General features: G+C 39.9%; 1 pseudogene; it reads right to left on the reverse strand.

The window, feature by feature from the left end:
• Positions 1–1454: 1454 nt before the first annotated feature.
• Positions 1455–16945, reverse strand: LOC149219859 (replication factor C subunit 3-like; annotated as a pseudogene).
• Between the last annotated feature and the right edge of the window lie 4203 nt (positions 16946–21148).

Here is a 21148-nt window from a genome sequence, read left to right on the forward strand (position 1 = left end):
TTAAATTGTCAATCCGAGGTCGTAAGACTTAGAGTCGTAGCACCATATATGTCAGAATACGACCTCAGGGACTTGTAAGATCAAAACAATTCGAAAAGCGGATCATTCAAGAAAAGACATTCCAAAGTAAACAAACTGCAACAAATAAAGAATGCAAAGCTTCTTAAAAGACTATAGCTAAGATACAAATATGAAAGCATGAAACAAATTCGATTTCAAACTATTTTAAAATATGTACTTAAGAAAATTAATCATTAAATGCTTCTTGCTACTGGAAAGGAATTGTAGTGTTCAATTTAAGAAATTTAAGTTTTTTGATTGGAGATATCTTCAAAGAGTTTTGTTGGACAATTCAGGAATTTGCATTGAAAGTCTCCTCATGTTAATTATGGCATTAAATTATAATGATGAAAATAAAATCCTAGGATTAAAAATGCTTATGAATGCCCAAATAGTATTAATTAATTAAATCAGAGTTTCCAACGATCATATCATAATTATTATCTCCATTATAAATCCTTGCAATTGAAAATCTATTTCGTTAGATAATGAATTGAACACAACAAAGAGTGGAAATGAGGAACACAAATAAAATAAATGCTTGATAACTAAATATACTTCGAAATAAATTCTAGCATAATGACATCACCGAATTCATGAATCAAACCTGCATAATTAAATATCAAAACATAAAAGGGATCTAAAAAATGAAATTGCAGACTCAGAATTTAAATCACTCACGTATAAAATCAAATGCAGTAAAATAATTCACACCAACAAGAAATAAAATGCAGTGAAATAAATAAATCCTAAGAAATTTAGTAACGAGCTGGCTGATTGGCCCAACCACCCAGCTCGATCTTCCTGTAAAAAACTAAATCAAAACACCATCTTCAGAAATTTGAATTAGCCTGGAAAGTATAAATTAATTGCAAAATCATATTGCTATTGAAACCAAATTACATGAGTGCTAAATAATTAAATGCTGGGCTCTAGTGGTCCCCTCCAAGAATCATTCCATTAGGCTCAGATTCCTCTTATGGCACAATTGAAATCTTGACGTTGCAAATAATACAATGTATGGGTTTGATTTCCATGTAGCCTAGCGTCCTTCTGCAATCCCAACAATCCTGTGTGATCCCGTCCTCCCTGTGCAAGAACAACAATCTCCATTATATAGCAGCAGTGCTGCCTCTAATTAATCGGATCGATTTTTATATGGCATATAAATTTAGGATCGTTGTTAATATAAATTAGTTACAATCAAAATAAGAGGACTTGTTTCCAATTGGGTTTGGGCTAGTGATTGGCTTCTAGAAATAATTGACCCTTATGCATTGCTGGCAGAGGCACATCAATGCACAACTGGCTGAGCTCCGATGGTCTACTATATTTGTTGCAACTCCTTTCCTCAACAGCCCAATAGACACATTCACCACAGTATTAAAGAGATATTAATTCCCTTGTTTTTTCGATGGTGATCCAAAACATAAAAGAAGCCAAATGAAGTTCCAATGTTGCACTTTGCAAGCCTTAAAGCAAAGAATTTCTCTCCTTAAGTCTCTGTTAGATTGTTGAGCTATACGACCTGAAAATCCCAAAGGAAGTTTTAGTCCTTCTTTCTTAGCAATATATTCAAGTACTTCAACTATTTTCTCCTTTGAAGGTGAATTGACGCGAATATTTAGGCAACAGGATCTCACTCCTTCAAGTACTTTCAACACACTTGTAGAGCATTGGAAAGGTATGTTTTAACGAATAACTTAGTGGTGTTTTAAGCAATAGTTGTAACCTTTTCTTTGTTATAAAATAGGGAGAATGTAACGAGAATGAGCACGAATGACCCAATCACTAATAGTTATCTTCTCTATGCAGGTAAAGACAAAAGCGGGAAAGCGCGGTGCAAAACGAGAATTCCATGAGGAGATAACGGTTGTCCCTCCAAAACCAAATAAAATCCAGACCAGGGCGAGTAAATCAAGGCAGATCAATCTGGGACGAGATGAAGGACTGTCAGTTCGAAAGGCTAGGCAGAGAAAAGAGAGGAGTTAACAGTTTAACAGATCCCTCAGGATCTTTGATCCTGAGGGATCGTTACTTTCAATTATTTTGTTGTATAGTTAACTCCGCTATTACTTGTATAAAAAGGGACAGCATCGAAGACTTAAGGGACTTTTGATTATCTTGTATCTTTACTTTTCGTTTACAGACTTCACAGTTGGCTAAACTCAGACTATCGAGTCTCTTTGAGACTTAGTTTTGCTGTACGATCATTGATGCGTTAATATAATATATTTGGTGTTACTTTCTCCCTGCATCTGAAGTAAGTTACGGCGGTGTGCCATTGGAAGCTAAGGGCCCGGCTCCAACGGACACTGGCTGATTGTATCATTTACAGTTTGGCTTTGTGCGGTTTGTTTATTGTTTTTAATAATCTGATATACTTACATGCTGTTCCATACTTGTTCATCAGTAGTTTTCCTTTTGTAAATCTTTGTAACAAGTTTACATCATATTTCCAGAATTGATCACATAACATTGTTCTGAGTTGTTCACTTCTGTTACAGAATTTATAAGTGGAACGTTTTAGCTACATATGGATGGAGTGATGATCATAAGAAGATGGAATTAATGTCGTGTGTGGGCTACTAGTGATTATTTCAGATTATGTGTATATATGATTGACGTTTCCTGTTCATGGTGATTTGCTGTTCCATTTGATTAAGTTGTCTACTTGTACAAAAGGTTGCTCTTTCTTTGTATAGAATTGAGAGTGTTGAACTCGCGAGATTTAGTTTCTTTACTGCCGTTCCTTTTACTGCTGTTCCATTTCTGAATTGCCGTTCCATTCTGCTTTCTTGCTGTTCCTTTTTACTTGCATTCATTGGTTTGGTGTGAGAGGAGGATCAAGGCTATCGTGAGACACAGCAGACGCTATTATGCTCCCAGATCCATGATCCATACTCTAATTCCTTTTCCTTCATTAGTTTCTAGAGGGATGGGTTATTGCTTCCGTACCCTTGACTGATAAAATTGCCATGTGTGATTCCTTTATGCAAAAGTAATTTAGCCATAGTTTAGCATCCGTTTACTCTTGTATTTCTTAGACATATACTACTAAGCATTACTCTGACAAATAGCCTCAAATTGAGATACCCTTTACAATAACAAAACGCTCCCGGATTGACTTGTAATGTGAGATAACTAGAGGTGAAAAAGACCCTTGTTACAGCTCTACATTTTGGCGCCGTTGCCGCGGAAAGGGTATAGCCATTTGTCTTTTTAAACAGGGTAGTGTACGAATCTGCTAGGGGAGGGTTGGATTTTAAAAACGGAAGGTAAGAACCTGCGTACGGAGCACGTAAAAGCCCTGCTCCACCGTCCACTTTCCTAGCAGAATTGATTGGTTAAATAGGATTTAGCAGCTTAGTTGGAGTGCATGACTAAGCAGAAAAAGCCAGAAAAAGATCAAAAGCCTCCACCCAAAGCCAAGGGGCCGGTGACCCTTGGACGAACGACCTTCATCAACGAAATCTATAAGAAAGCCGAATCTCAGCCATCAGTAGGTTATAGGAAAATCAATTCTAAACAGCCTACTAGTTCCCTTCAGGCCTCGGGATCACCATCTGAAGCCTTTGCTGAAGTGCACAGTCAAACAGAGGAGCAGGACTTTCAAGAAATTGAGAATTTGACTCCTGGACTATTGCATGAAGGGAATCTTAGTAAACTTTGTGAAGGAGGAGGAGAAACAGGGGAAACTGGGGAACCTAGATCTCCTATTGAACCAAACCAGCCTTTAAATAGCCCGGATAAAGGAAGCGCTGCAAAAATCTTCGTTGAAGGAATTCATTCACCTCAGAAAGTTGGGACCATCATTATCCCTGATAAAGGGAGTGTTGTCAAAACAATCCCTGTTAAGACTACCCCTTCTCAACCAAGGAACACTCTCTTGGAAATTCCTGAAGATTACTGGCATATATTCGATCCCATGGCGCAGAATCAGCCAAACACCCAGACCTCCACATTGCAATATCCTATAGTAGATTCTGCAGCAAATGCACCCATGAAAGCTATCCCTCTCCAGCATATCCCCACATTTCATGGCCTTACATCAGAAGATCCGGATGCATTCTTGTTCGAATTTGATGTATTATGTAGAGGATACGATTACACCACCGATCCCCAGAAATTAAAATTGTTCCCCTCCACATTGAAAGGGGCTGCTTTAAGATGGTTTATGGGCTTAGGTGGTGGGGTTATTAACAATTGGGATCAAATGAAAGAAGCCTTTTTAAAGAAATATCAGGATTACTGTAGGTCAAGAGAACTAAAAGATGAAATCTTTCAAATGTCAGCCAAACCAAACGAAACTCTAGAAGAATATGTAGAACGTTTTCAATATAACTTGCAAAGATCTCCCTATGCATCGTTACCTCTGCCTGATAATGTGTTGAAAACCGCATTAATTAGAGGTATGAAAGAACAATGGATTGAAACGTTGAATATTATGGGGAAAGGAGACATTTATCAGGAAAATTTTGCTGATATCATTGATCTGTGTATCAGGAGCTCGAGAGGCAGCACGAGGATAAAACCAGCAGAATATGATCGCTTTACCAGAGATAACAGAACATCAACAGAGGGAGTAACACGTGTGGAACTTGGAAATTTGCTAGAAAATTTTAAAACTGATATCCTGGGGACATTAACTACACAGCTTGATATTGTGCAGGCTAAACAGAAGCAAGCAGAGGCGGAATAGAATCTAGCGATCTTCTGCCCTCGATGCAGGAAGAAACATAGCCACAAGGAATGCCCGCTGGATACAGTCCAAACATGTGCTATCTGCACCAAGGACCACCTGACTGAAAGCTGCCCCTCACTCCCTGGTTTGAAGGCAGTATACAAAGAAGCAGAAGAGGAGCCAGAATCAGCATATTTTATTAACCAGCGTCGTCAATGGCAGCCAAGGAAATCTGGTATGTTTTCAGACCCCTCCTCTTCTTTTCAACCTCCGTCGTTCAATGCTCAGCAACAGAATATGTGGCAAAATCAGTCTCAGCCCCCGTTTTCGAATTGGTCACCTCAAATGTTTCCTACTCTGAATCCTTGGATGAACCAATTTGGCTGGCCAAACTGCCCTTATCCCCCACCATATTGGCAGAATAAGTCATATCCTCCGCAATGGACCCCTTCTACTTCGCAAGGTTCACCCTGGCAGACAAGCTGGCCAAAATCGACATATCAGCCAGCAGGATCAATTCCACTCCCTCAACCAACTCTGCCAGCCTTACAACAAAATCCCCAGCCTAATCTGAGACCGCAGCTCCCAGCCCAACCCAACCCCAATCCGAATAATAGACCAGTTCAATCTCTTCAAATTATAGAATCCTCAGAAATTGAACCTGATCTGCGGGAGTGCAATGATCTTCAGTTAAGATCTGGGCGAATAATAGAAACTGAGGGACATAGAACAACTCACATTGAAGATCAGTTACCTATAGAACAGCCGTCACAACAGGAAGATGTAAATAAAGACCGAGCTCATCAGCAAGTAATTACATCTCCTCCACCTTTCCCAGAACGACTGGCCATTCCACGACCAACGCAATATCCAGATTTTGATATTCTGGGAGAACTACAAAACTTGTATATAAGAATTCCATTCCTTCAAGCTATACAGGATATCCCTATATATGCAAAAACCATAAAAGACCTGTGTAGCAGAAAATAAAATAAAAATGTAACCTCTAACCCAAGAGTCCAGGTAGTCGGCACCTTATCCGACCTCCTATCAGGAAAAGAAACACCAGTTAAATACGAGGACCCTGGAAACCCAATTGTCATTGTTCAAATCTATGGGCAGACCTTGACCAACGTCTTAGTTGATCTAGGGGCTGCAATTAACATCCTGACAACATCAACTTGCCAGAAGCTCGGAATTACATCGGTAGAACCTACTTCCACTTTGTTAGAACTAGCTGACCGATCAGTAATTAGACCAGAAGGCACCTTGTATGATGTCATGGTTTCAGTGGACTCCTGGGAATACCCGACCAACTTCCTGATAATTAATCCAAGAACCCGACTAGATGGACATCCGCTAATTCTAGGTAGACCGTGGCTCGCTACTGCTGACGCCTACATTGGTTGCCGGCAGGGAAACATGACCATAACCAGAGGGTCGGATATCAAAAATCTAATCTTGTACCCTCCAGCGCAGCCAAGCATCACGATGATGAGAACCAACCTGCGCCCTGCCTCATATATCACTGACAATATTAGACCCCCATTAACAGTCCAGGAAGCGCTGGATTTCAAAGATCAAATGGAAGACGATGCCATCAATAAATTCATTAATCAAACAGAATCCACATCGTATACATAATGTTTTATGATAAAAGCGGCATTTGATAACGAATTAGAGGAGGATCCTCTGAAAGACGAACATGACCAAATTATACCTGTGACTTCTGTCACTAATAGCAAAGTAGTGCAAATTGAACCGGGGAAAACTTTAAATATTAACGCTAATCTGACACCAGATCAAGAGACAAAACTCATCCAGCTGTTATGAAAGTATCAGGAGGCATTTGCATGGGACTATCCCGATATGAAAGGGATTGATCCCTAGCTATGGACACATCATATTTATATCGAAAAAGATGCAAGACCTGTTCGTCAACCACAAAGAAGACTCAACCCCCATTTAAAAGATGTTGTAAAAACTGAGCTTCAGAAACTTTTAGATGTTAATTTTATTTATCCTATCTCTGACAGCAAATGGGTCTCTCCACTTGTGGTAGTACCTAAAAAGAACGGGAAATGGAGGATCTGTGTGGATTATAGAGAATTAAACAAAGCCACACAAAAAGATCACTTCCCTCTCCCATTCATAGATCAGGTACTGGACACCTTAACAGGCAAGAAATTCTTTTCTTTCTTGGATGGCTTCAGCGGATACAATCAGATTCAGATTGCCCCTGAAGACCAGGATAAGACTACCTTTACTTGTCCCTGGGGAACGTTCGCTTATCGAGTCTTACCTTTTGGTTTATGTAATGCCCCAGCCACATTCCAAAGGGCTGTTCTTAGCATATTTGCAGATTTAATTAATGATGGATTGGAAGTCTACATGGATGACTTCACACCATATGGAGATGACTTTGATCCAGCTCTAGATACTCTCAAAAAAGTCCTACAGCGCTGCATTGCTACCAGACTTTGTTTGAGTCACGAAAAGTGTTACATGATGATGACCGAAGGACTCATTCTGGGACACTACATTTCAGCAGCTGGTATTCAGGTAGACCCGGCTAAAATTCAAATACTTTTGCTTATTCTGACCCCCACTAATCAAACAGAGGTACGCAGTTTTCTTGGTTTTTCTGGGTATTATAGATGATTCATACAACATTATTCACATATTGCCGCACCTTTACATGCATTAACTGGAAATGTTGACTTCTTATGGACAGAGAAATGTGAATGAGCTTTCAAAGAATTAAAGAAGCTGGTATCTATAGCTCCAGTTCTCCGAGGACCTGATTGGAATTTACCATTCCAAGTTTCAACTGATGCCTCAGACACAGCAATCAGTGCAGTTTTGGGCCAAGAAGAGGATAAAAGACCATACGCCATCTATTACATCAGCAAAAATTTGACTCCGGCTGAATTAAATTATACTGTCACCGAAAAATAATTTTTAGCTGTGATACACGCTGTTAATAAATTTAGACACTATATTACAGGCTATCCCGTTATTTTGTATACAGACCATTCTGCTATTAAGTATTTAGCAAATAAGCCCGTTACAAATGGAAGAATAACCAGGTGGTTGATCCTGTTGCAGGAGTTTGATATTACAATCAGAGATCGACCGGGGAAAGAAAACCTTGTAGCTGATTTCCTCTTACGAATACCAAAATCAGTTGAAGCAGCAGCAGTTGAGGACCAATTCCCAGACGAACACTTATTTGCTGTCGCTGCTAACTATCTTGCAGTAGGTAAGCTTCCAAAACATTTAACCCCCAATGAACGGAAGCAGATTGTTCAGAAAAGCACTCGATTTTCGTGGGTTGGGGGCTATTTGTTTCACACAGGCGCAGATATGGAAATCAGAAGATGTATTCGAGAGGACGAAATCTTTGATATCTTGAAAGCCTGCCATGATGGGCCATGTGGAGGACATTTTGCTGACCGAAGAACAGCACATAAATTATTACAAACGGGATATTACTGGCCTACAATTTTCAAGGATGCGAAAAAATTTGTCCAGGCCTGTGATAGCTGTCAGCATGCAGGACGACCTGGTCCAGCCGACGAAATGCCTTTGCGGCCTCAATTAGTGATCGAACCTTTCGAACGCTGGGCTCTGGACTTCGTCGAACCCATTAGCTCGCCATCAAACCAAAGAACCTACATTTTGGTGGCAACTGAATATGTTACCAAATGGGTGGAAGCGGAGGCATTGCCTAGAGCTACAGAGGATTCGGTAATACAATTCTTGTTCCATTTGTTTGTACGCTATGGTCTTCCAAGAGAAGTAATTACAGACGGAGGACCACAATTTGTGGGACATAAATTAGCTGCAACACTCAATAACTATAGTGTCCAGCATAAAATTACTACCCCATACCATCCGCAGGCAAATGGGCAAGTGGAGAGCAGCAATAAGGTAATAGAGTCTATTTTAACAAAAACCGTTGCCTCACATCGGCGTGATTGGGCCACCCGACTTCCCGAAGCACTGTGGGCTTATCGAACCACATGGAGGAGCACCACCGGCTATTCACCATATCACTTAGTGTTTGGAAAGCAGCCCATTTTTCCTATAGAATTCGAGATCCAAACGCTGCGAACTGCCCAACAAGTCGGATTGGATTTAAGCGAAGCACAGAAAAGTCGATTACACCAAATTAATGAATTAGATGAAATAAGGCTCTCTGCATTACAGAATACAGCACTGATTCAACAGCAGCGAGCCAAATGGCATGATGCGCTCATCAAAAACAAGATATTTCATGAAGGAGACTGGGCTCTGTTATATGATTCTAGATTTCAGGATTTCCCGGGGAAGCTTCAGACTCGTTGGTTGGGACCATACGAGATTCAAAAAGTCCATGACAATGGGACCCTTACTCTGATCACAATCGACGGATCTGGATATACATTTAAGGTAAACGGCCACCGAGTTCGTCTGTATCGCAAACTGCTCACTCGGGAATCTTTTTGTCAGCAGCTACGCCAAGATACTAACATTGAGATTATGGGCGAGGAAGCAAAAACTTCCTCACCTATAGATCAGTAAAAAATTCATCTTTTATTACCATATCTTGTATATAAGATTGTAAATTTTGTATATATGTTTTTACCATTTGTGCGCGCTGTTCCTTTTCAAAAGGAACAGCACTTGTGTGTTTTTGCTGTTCCTTTTCAAAAGGAACAGCACTTGTGTGTTTTTGCTGTTCCTTTTCAAAAGGAACAGCATTTGAGTGTTTTTGCTGTTCCTTTTCAAAAGGAACAGCATTTGAGTGTTTTTGCTGTTCCTTTTCAAAAGGAACAGCATTTGTGTGTTTTTGCTGTTCCTTTCCAAAAGGAACAACATTTGAGTGTTTTTGCTGTTCCTTTTCAAAAGGAACAGCATTTGAGTGTTTTTGCTGTTCCTTTTCAAAAGGAACAACATTTGTGTGTTTTTGTTGTTCCTTTCCAAAAGGAACAGCACTTGAGTGTTTTTGCTGTTCCTCTTCAAAAGGAACAACACTTGTGTGTTTTTGCTGTTCCTTTCCAAAAGGAACAGCACTTGAGTGTTTTTGCTGTTCCTTTTCAAAAGGAACAGCACTTGTGTGTTTTTGTTGTTCCTCTTCAAAAGGAACAGCACTAGTGTTTTTGCTGTTCCTTTTCAAAAGGAACAGCACTTGAGTTTTTTCGCTGTTCCTTTTCCAAAGGAAACAGCATTTGTGTGCTTTTACTGTCCTTTTTAAGACAATGCATCAGATGAACTCCTCCTCACCCTCCCTTTCAAAAAGGAGTAGTATGCTCTTGTCCCTTTCATATAAAGGATGTGTTGTCCATCCTCTTTCCAAGGCCATAAGTAGCAGCTATACATTTATGCACTGAATATAAAAGTCAGGATATATCGAGATCAGCATATCATAAATCGCTATCTTTAACAAGCCCTAGCATTGATGCAACAACAAAGGAAGGATCCACACACTCATCATTTTTGCTGTCATAGTCTCACCTCCTCTGCCTTGTTGGAAAATTTCATCATGTTAAGTTCCTACAATTTTCTCTATTATTACTTGGAAATAAGAATAGAAGATTTATATCTTCCTATTGGGATGACAAGACTTCTTCCGCCATTCCCACTCTTAAGGAGGGCTGAACCACCCTTATGTGTAATTACACAAGAGCAAAGTTTGTTTCAAAAGAAAAAAAGAGCAAAAGCAAAATAAAAATTAAAAAAAAGAAATTATTTGTCAAATGCAGGATAGGGGATTTCATTAAAGAACCAGCCTACTATGATCATAAGATTGGAAGCGAAGTGGCATTCCCATCATGGCCACCACACCAGGGATATGGTCCAACGGGTTCACTACATAAACAAACCTTGGAACAGGGGGTCTCATTACGAGCCGGCCTGCCCACGTTTCGCGCCTCTCTGGTGAATGGCATCATGGGTATCTGGTTACCAAGCTAGCATGATGGCCTGCATTTTGACAAGAATTGCTCTTCAAAAAATACACAAAGGACCATGGTTCCAGGGTGAAATAAACAACTCTGCCAAGGTTATGAACACCTGTCGGTAGCAGAGCTCTGTTAATGGTATCGGAGTCATAATATATACACCAATTTGGATCATATCAAATACTTCTTTCTATCCTCGTAATAATTATATCTTACACTTTGATGGATACGTCGCATGAATATCTATCACCACCAATCATGGCAAAGGTATTGACTATGACTACCTCAGACTTTATATGAGTGCCAGACGTCCTATCCTCCTGTCTTGCATCACATCACGAAGGCTTATGCAAAACGCGATCTACCTTTTGCCTTGATCTCGGTATTTCCTTGTCTAATCTGAAACATGGCAAAATTCTATATGCTGTTCCTTTATGACTTGGTGACGGGATGGCGGCTCCTCCTCCATTTGACAGCTGGGACAGCCTATCATATTGCGAGGGGGGAGGTGACCTCATTACTCCTCCGGCCATGTGTTAGCACATCATTCAGAAATGATATGGTACGAAGGTACGGTATGGGTTAACGGCATGACAATGCTATTTTTGCAAAAAGTTGTTATTTACAATTTATTTTCATGCATGCATGCTCTGTGTTTTTTTTTCTCTCGGCTGCGATTACGTTTTTTGCGACAGATAATTGTTGTTCCATCTAGGATCCCGAAACAGAACCATGGGAGGCAAGGCTATCAGAAGCGAGCCTAGTAAGCTAGTAGTCTCCGAAGCTGCTCGGGAAATCCTAGAAAGGGCGGGGTGGCTAACTTATTTTAGCCGCCTGCGTAAATCAAATGAAACTGTGGCCATGGAATTCCTGCAGAATTTGTAGGAAGAACACTCCGTAGTGGGAGGGAAGCAGATAATGGTCACGAAGGAAATAATCGCGGAAGTAACAGGATTACCAGCCTCAGGACCAATATGGACGACAAAGAAAGAGAGGTTGCAAAAGATCATAGAAATTTTCCAAGACGAAGGACAGAATCTAACAGTGAAGGGAAAAGGAGTGTTGCCGGCAACGCTAGGAGAGCCTTGGAGCGAATTGGCAAAGGTAGTGCAGAGCTACATCACCTGCGAGGGGCGAAAAGATGTGGTAAGACCGCGTCACCTTAAGCTCCTGGCTGTGTTAAAAGGAAAATGTTCTGTGAATCTCCCTGCATTGTTAAATTCATTACTGCATGATGCCTCTCGGAGCCTGAAAAAGGCACACCATGAAGACGTAGTGGTTAGCCACCATGGGTTGATCCGCCTGATAGTGAGCCACAGTCTCACTCAGCAGCAGAGTAGCTGGGGGGAGCTTATTACAGCAATTGGAGGGGGAATGGCATCACCATCCCCAAAGGCTAAGCATCCTGCTGGTACCTCTGAAACTCCCAAGAAGCCCAGAGAATCACCAAAACCCAAGCATCCCTCGGGTACACCCGAGCAACCCGAGAAACGCACGGAGTCAGTAAAACGAAAACGTTCCTCTAAAGCATCTGGACATGCAGAAAAACATAAGGAACTGGCCACAGAAGAGCGCGCTGCCTCGAAACGTAGGCATTCCTCTGGCACGCCTAAACAATCTGAAAAACGCAGAAAGGTGGTGGTGGAAGAGCAGGTGGCCAGCACACCCGAACAGCCCGAGAGGCCTAGGAAGTCAGCTCGGTTGGCAAGGATAAAAGGCAGGCTGGAGAAAATCCAGCCAAGCATTGACCAGCCGATCGAAATAACAGATGAGCCACCAGCGCCAGAATAGGAACCCTCGAGGGAAAATGTGGAACGAGTTGAGAACGAAGCAGAAGCCGAGGAAGGAAATGAACATTCTGACTCTGAGGCTGAGGCCGACTATCCGGGGGCAACCACTGAGCAGCCAATTCAGGAGGAGGAAATGGAACAATTGGGGGACAGCCTGCCACAAGACCACGCGGAGGAAGAAGAGCTGGCCACCATCTTGGCCAGCTTGGGAGATTATGCTTCACCTTCCAGTCCAGCAGACCCTCCTGAAGGACCCTCTGGGGAAGAGACGCATGAAGAATTGCATGAAGAAATGGCAGGAGGAGAAAACCCCCCTGTTGACGACGAAGAAAATGTAAATATCAACCAGGAACAATCTGTTCCCAAGACACCAGAAGAAAACCCACTTGCTAATGACGTGGAGAATGAAAATGCTTGTCGGGAACAGTTCGCTCCCAGAATGCCAGAAGAAATCCTCGATGAAAGAGGAGCAGAACTGAGGGCCACTCATGCGCCCACTGCCGAGGCAAGAGAAATTAAGAAATTGAGAAAGAAACAGCAGAGACTGCTGAACATTATAGCCCAGCTTCGGCAAAAAATTCGAAGTTTGAAAGCCAGTCTGTGAATAAGAAGGATCGTAAGGAGAAAAATAAGGACAAACGCAGCAAGGTCCTGTCAGATGAGAAGGCGAAGGGCTTATAGGCGTCTCGTAGGTCAATACTCTGCTGATAGACCTACGACTGTTCCAACCGGCAATGAGGGACAAAATGTCGTTCCATCTAATATGGAACATCAAAATGCCGTTCCATCTGAAATGGAACATCAGAATGTCGTTCCTATTGACGCTGAGGGACAGACTGCTGTTCCAAATAGCCCATTGGAATCAACTGCTGTTCCAATCAAAACCGAGCCGCAAGATGACATTCCATTTACAGAGGGGCCATCGTACCCCTTTATTCATGTTAAGAAAGAAAGGGAAAACAAAGCAGTCCAAACTGAGGCACCACCTTTAGGGATAATTCGGGATACGAATTCCAGGCAGCGAAACGTGAAGGTCCAGGTAAGACTCCCTGCCTCTGAGAAATCATGGAAAAAGGATCCAAAAACTAAGGCCTTGCACCACGAGATGAAGCAAGCCCGACAGGAGGCTGACCAGCTAAGGGAACAAATGATCCCTCGGGAAAAATATGAGGAGTTGCAGCAGGAAGCTGAGCAGTTAAAGGAACAAATGATCCCTCGGGAAAAACATGAAGAACTGCAGCAGCAACTGCGGAACATGAGTCAATCAGAGAGTTAGGCCTTTGAAGGATGGCAGAAGGAACAGGAAAAGGTTGACAAGGTAACGCGTCGACTAGATGCTGTTATTAAACAATTGGACACTGTATGTTCGCTGTATAATGATGTTTTGACTTGCAGGGCCCCTGCAAAGAATTATGCTTTATTTCTCCTTGAAAGATACTTAAGATTGAAAATAAAAGCTGTCAGGGCAGGTGCCCCTATTCAGATTAATACTGTTAATGATTTTATTGATTGTTGCAAACATTATGGGGTTAAGGTCCAACGGTTACTGTGTGAATTCTATTTGCACAATATGGTGCTTGAACAGGAAACTGATTTAAACCCTGGCCCTTTCGTGGGAGATATACAACAACAAGCCTTTGTTTCATTTGGGGTCAATCAGTTAAAGTGGCTCAGGGCTTATAATGCCTTTCAGAGGCAGGAGAACAGCCTAGATCTATGGGTCAGGGCCGAGCCTAGAGACCCAGTTCACCTATGGCAATCACACAAAAGCCTTATGAGAACCCCGGGCGTCATAGAACTGCTAGGACCCATGCATGAGGATTTGATCCGAAGTAGCTTGGAATATTTTCTGGCTATTAAGGATTTTGCCCTGGATGCTGCCAAATTCCGCTATCAAATTTCTACCTCAAGCATCCAGCTCAGGGAGCCATTCAAATATGAGAATTTTGAGTTGGCTGCTGAACGGTTGACCCTTTATGGCCAGCGCATTCTGCAAGCTGGGCCGTCTTGGTTAGGATACCGGTTCCGTAGCCCGATTATTTGGCACCCTGCACCTGGGTACCAGGCCTTGTATAATATGCCTGCAAATCAATTGAATCACTTCTTTGATAATCTGGTTGCTCACAATGGTTGCAGACCTCCTCACGAGGTGCCCTCTCCCGCCTATTCTCTTACCGCTCTCCATGTTAATTATAACGTTTTCATGAGGCCATGAAACAGAGTAAGCCGGGGGGTGTGTAGAGCATTGGAAAGGTATGTTTTAACGAATAACTTAGTGGTGTTTTAAGCAATAGTTGTAACCTTTTCTTTGTTATAAAATAGGGAGAATGTAACGAGAATGAGCACGAATGACCCAATCACTAATAGTTATCTTCTCTATGCAGGTAAAGACAAAAGCGGGAAAGCGCGGTGCAAAACGAGAATTCCATGAGGAGATAACGGCTGTCCCTCCAAAACCAAATAAAATCCAGACCAGGGCGAGTAAATCAAGGCAGATCAATCCGGGACGAGATGAAGGACTGTCAGTTCGGAAGGCTAGGCAGAGAAAAGAGAGGAGTTAACAGTTTAACAGATCCCTCAGGATCTTTGATCCTGAGGGATCGTTACTTTCAATTATTTTGTTGTATAGTTAACTCCGCTATTACTTGTATAAAAAGGGACAGCATCGAAGACTTAAGGGACTTTTGATTATCTTGTATCTTTACTTTTCGTTTACAGACTTCACAGTTGGCTAAACTCAGACTATCGAGTCTCTTTGAGACTTAGTTTTGCTGTACGATCATTGATGCGTTAATATAATATATTTGGTGTTACTTTCTCCCTGCATCTGAAGTAAGTTACGGCGGTGTGCCATTGGAAGCTAAGGGCCCGGCTCCAACGGACACTGGCTGATTGTATCATTTACAGTTTGGCTTTGTGCGGTTTGTTTATTGTTTTTAATAATCTGATATACTTACATGCTGTTCCATACTTGTTCATCAGTAGTTTTCCTTTTGTAAATCTTTGTAACAAGTTTACATCATATTTCCAGAATTGATCACATAACATTGTTCTGAGTTGTTCACTTCTGTTACAGAATTTACAAGTGGAACGTTTTAGCTACATATGGATGGAGTGATGATCATAAGAAGATGGAATTAATGTCGTGTGTGGGCTACTAGTGATTATTTCAGATTATGTGTATATATGATTGACGTTTCCTGTTCATGGTGATTTGCTGTCTCATTTGATTAAGCTGTCTACTTGTACAAAAGGTTGCTCTTTCTTTGTATAGAATTGAGAGTGTTGAACTCGCGAGATTTAGTTTCTTTATTGCCGTTCCTTTTACTATTGTTCCATTTCTGAATTGCCGTTCCATTCTGCTTTCTTGCTGTTCCTTTTTACTTGCATTCATTGGTTTGGTGTGAGAGGAGGATCAAGGCTGTCGTGAGACACAGCAGACGCTATTATGCTCCCAGATCCATGATCCATACTCTAATTCCTTTTCCTTCATCAGTTTCTAGAGGGATGGGTTATTGCTTCCGTACCCTTGACTGATAAAATTGCCGTGTGTGATTCCTTTATGCAAAAGTAATTTAGCCATAGCTTAGCATCCGTTTACTCTTGTATTTCTTAGACCTATACTACTAAGCATTACTCTGACAAATAGCCTCAAATTGAGATACCCTTTACAATAACAAAACGCTCCCGGATTGACTTGTAATGTGAGATAACTAGAGGTGAAAAAGACCCTTGTTACAGCTCTACAACACTATCACAACATAAAAATGTTCGGCATGCTCCACTGTAGACTTCCATTGTGTGTCGAAGAGAGTGTTGAGCCTCTTTAGAAAGCTTATCAAATTTATTGAGAACAAGCACTTTGAAGCATTTATTCCCATTTACATCAATGTGCCTACTCTTAGCCGTTTCTTTGATAATCTCTTAAACAACATATTTATCTTGGAAACCTACATTACTAGGATTCAATTCAACATGATGATTATTTGATACTGTTGTCAACTCCACATCAATGGTCTTTGTACTAGCCTCAATCTTCGATGGCTTATTTTCTACCTTCACCTTCTTAGCCCTTGGACCAAATATCTCCTTAAGTAAAGCCATGATTAAAGTTTCCTTTCCAGCACCAGATGGTCCATAGAATAGTAGATGAGGGTAGTCCTCCTTAGAAACCATTTGTCTTATATGACGACATGGCACGGAGCTTATCCAAACACCATGAAATATCTATTCAAACCAGTGTTGTGAGGAGCACACAAGATCAATTTTCTCATTTCATTTACTGCCATGACTTTGGTGTTTTCCTCTTGCAAGACCTTTCTTTTTCTTTGCTTTTGACTTCAAGCACACACTGAAGAGTGTTACCTTGGCCAGCTAGCTCATGCAAGTAACCTCTCACCATATGTAATTGCTGGTGAGATAGCAGAAACTTCAAACCCGTTCGCGTCGGCATCCACAAAGCACATTCCTCTGACAAAACTTGGACTAGCATAGATTTTAGTGAATCACGTCTTTGGTCATGGACATGCACTCTCCTCCATTCATTGGTTGATGACTTTGCACCATTTGCCTTGATCATTGTAGTTGTATACAACAATTCCATATTGTTGATGTTCCAAGCTCATAGCCATGGATACGCACTATACTTGTATACTCATTTTGTAGCATTGGACTGCATACAAAACCATTCTCATATTGCCAGAAATTAGGAAGCTAGCAATAGACATTTCTTGCATTAAAAACGAACATTAATGAACCAACATTCTCAGTCCAATTATTTTTTTCTTGTGAAGAATCTCATAAGCATAAGATATTCTTGATGGTATCATATGGTTAATGTTAAACTTTTCCTGAGAGAGTGGAATCTTGCCATGAAATGGGTCGATGAATGAGATAGTGCAGGTATGTCGTTTTTCAATCTTTGTCATTGAATTCGTGTTGTTTCTTCTGTGAATCCATACTCAAATATGTTTCTACTTCCGTACTTATATGCATTTTAAGAAGCATTCCTGCACTACTGGTGCCAGACTTATTCATCTACCACCAAGAAGACATATTATTAATGAAATTTACACACAAAACATTCTTCAAGAAGAATTTATTAATTTAATAGATATTGTCTCTAAATGCCTCTAACTATCATCTTAAGAAGATAATAATGATTAAAAACACTAGTCACGAGCATAGAATTATTTGATAAAAATTGTAAAAATCTAGGCAAAAAGGCAGCTCAACATCCCCCCACGTTGATCTTCTTTCACGTCCTTGTGCAAGCCAAACCCTTAGACTATAAAACTATGAAATAATGCAGGGGAAATGTTTGAATATCAAACTATGCTTCCGATAAATGTTAGCAAGGATGAACATGCCTTGTATTTTAAAGCATTCATTAGCCTGCAACATAACTATTACAATACCACCACTACAATACTGGCTGAAACCATGTTACAGTTCTAATGATATTATCGATTGTAGGAATGTAACAAGATCAGGTACAAAAAGTAGATATTATGGATAAAACGTATTGCACATACCTGTTAACTTGCCCCAAATGAACTCCTGGTTTTGTTTCTGTCCAGAGTCTTATGATAAAAATCAAATTTTGTTGAAAAAGGTGCAATTTTCAAGAAGACTATCACACGATTCATGCACCTATTATAACAATCTTGTACCTAAGTCATGTATCATGTATTTAGAGGTAACTACAATCAATACACATTGCTTCCAATCAACACTTTGTGACTAAACATGATGGAGTATTTCATCACTTCAAATACCATAAGAATTAAAGTTATGATACCAGAAAAGGGAAAGCAATATGACACTTCCCTGGACCAATCAATAACCTCTTTATTGAACACTTAAATTTCGTTATCATCCAGATTCAAAACGAAGTTTCTTCTTAATCTAGTACAAAGAATTACCTTCACTAAGGGTACCACTTCATTAAAGATTCTTGATTTTTGAAAGATAGAACTCAAAGCATCATATCCAAATCATCTTAAAACCATTGTCCAAGAATTAAAATGATGAGTTTCAGGGAAAGAGAAGGATAACCAAGAAATCCATATTATATGATCAACTTTAATACCACAGACATGGACCTGCTACCCGCAGGTTTCCATAGCCTCGGTAGGGATGTCTTTTAACCCAGTGAAATGTTTGTGTCCCCCTTACTAGATATAGATTCAGAGTTAGATTATTTGACTTTTAGATGAAGGCCATTGTCCTAGCTTGGTAACCAGCTGATGGCAATGCCACTCACAAAACATAACATGAATGAATAGGCCAACTCGTGATTAGACCTCATGTCTTACAACTTTTTGGCTGAAAGACATTACTTTGGCTTGGTGACCAACAACAGTAATGTCATGCATGTTAGGTCTTATGATCATGGTAGGTCAGCTCATCACAATACCTCCTATCCTTCCCTGAATCATTTATAAACTATGATTATGATTAACCTTTAAAGGTTACTAAATAAGTGGGGAGACAGATCTACTCCTTAAGAGTACAGGATGGTGTGAAAAGTTTTTAATGACTAATCATTACTGGCTAGTTCCACTACCCTAAAGGCTTATTAAAAATACCCCAGATAATTATTGAAAGATTCTTTGATTTAATAATGCTAGTGTTCTCATGAACAACTTATTATGATCTTTTACAAGAGTGTTACATCATAGGGAGCTCTCCAATAGTACATTGTAAGAGAAACATAAAATATATATCTCAGACGACAACTCATTAGAGTGATTAATCATGGTTACTTTTGCAAAATCATGAGGTATTAGAGTGAATCATACTCAACAAGATTTGTCACAGATGTGTGTGTTAACAACTAATATGGATTAAAAGAAATTTTCAGTGGCAGTTCTTTAAAAATCAAAACCCTAATAGTATTATCGTAACATCTTTTATTCATGGCATTAATTTATTCTCCTACCCTATTCTACCCTAAAAAGCAGAAGACTCCTTTTTAAGTGTAGGATTACTTCCAATGCATCCACGTGCGCAACAAAAGGACAATTATACTCATGTTCAAATTCAAAGAGTATATAAGAGAAAATACCAGAACATGAGGTACCAATTGCACTAACTGATGTGATGCTACAAGTTGTTGAATGATAAACGAGGAGTGGATATTGATAGTCATTTGGAACTAGGATTCTATGGGATCCATATACTCTTGGTTACTTGATTCATGGGCAACATCCAGCACATCATGCAAATCCTCCACATTTCCTTGTCTATCCTCTAAAGTGCAAGCTAGATCAGATAGATGTTTTGCTTCTACTGGCTTCTCCTAATCATGCATGATCCACAGCTTCTCGGTCTCCTTAGGAAGATCTTTCGAATCTTCGTGAATCTTCTCTTCCAGAGGAATAGACCTTTCTCTTATTGATGCCAAAATGTGATCTTTCCGTGAAGCAGAGACCCCAGCTTCCACTAGAATTTGAGATAATTCTTGAAATAACATCACACTTTCTGACATTTCTTGCTAGATGGAAAATCTGATTAGCACCAAACTTGAAATCTTCATTTATTCGGGCAACCAAACTTTGGAGTGACCCAAACAAAAGTGGATGCATGGCTCTTCACTCAAGTGTTAGCATCATCTCCGCCCTTTAGTTGCCCTGAGATAGTAAAAGAAAAAAATAAATAAATCAACAAATATCAATTGCAGTAAAGAAAACCTGACTTGTGAGCTTTCTGGAAATACCGTCTAGTATGCTTCAGCAAGCAATGGAAATCTCATTAATCTAAAAATTCAATTGCGAAGAAAAAGCATAACAAATCATGAGGCCTTATCCTACAACGCCTCCCCAACAACGGTGCCAAAATGTTGGGAGGTATAAATTCTAGATTTACACCTACATTTAAATTGTCAATCTGGGGTCGTAATACTTAGAGACATAGCACCATATATGCTAGAATACGACCTCAGGGACTTGTAATATTAAAACAATTCGAAAAGGGGATCATTCAAGAAAAGATATTCCAAAGTAAACACTCTACAACAAATAAAGAATGCAAAGCTTCTTAAAAGACTACAACTAAGATGCAAATATGAAAGCATGAAACAAATTCAATTTCCAACTATTTTAAAATATGTACTTAAGAAAAATCATTAAATGCTTCTTGCTACTCGAAAGGAATTGCAGTGTTCAATTTAAGAAATTTAAGTTTGTTGATCGGAGATATCTTCAAAGAATTTTGTTGGACAATTTAGGAACTTGCACTGAAAGTCTCCTCATGTTAATTATGGCATTAAATTATAATGATGAATATTTAAAATCCTAGGATTAAAAATGCTTATGAATGCCCAAATAATATTAATTAATTAAATCAGAGTTTCCAACGATCATATCATAATTATTATCTCCATTATAAATCCTTGCAATTGAAAATCTATTTCGTTAGATAATGAATTGAACACAGCAAATAGTGGAAATGAGGAACACAAATAAAATAAATGCTTGCTAACTAAATATACTTAGAAATAAATTCTAGAATAACGACATCACCGAATTCATGAATCAAACCTGCATAATTAAATATCAAAATTAAAAGAGATCTAAAAAATGAAATTGAAGAATCAGAATTTAAATCACTCACGTATGAAAACAAACACAGTAAAATAAATCACACCAACAGGAAATAAAATGCAG

Source organism: Pinus tabuliformis, chromosome Q (genome assembly GCF_031772625.1).
Source record: "Pinus tabuliformis cultivar Carrire ecotype Pingquan chromosome Q, CPIR1, whole genome shotgun sequence".
In the NCBI taxonomy this organism is placed as follows: Eukaryota; Viridiplantae; Streptophyta; class Pinopsida; order Pinales; family Pinaceae; genus Pinus; species Pinus tabuliformis.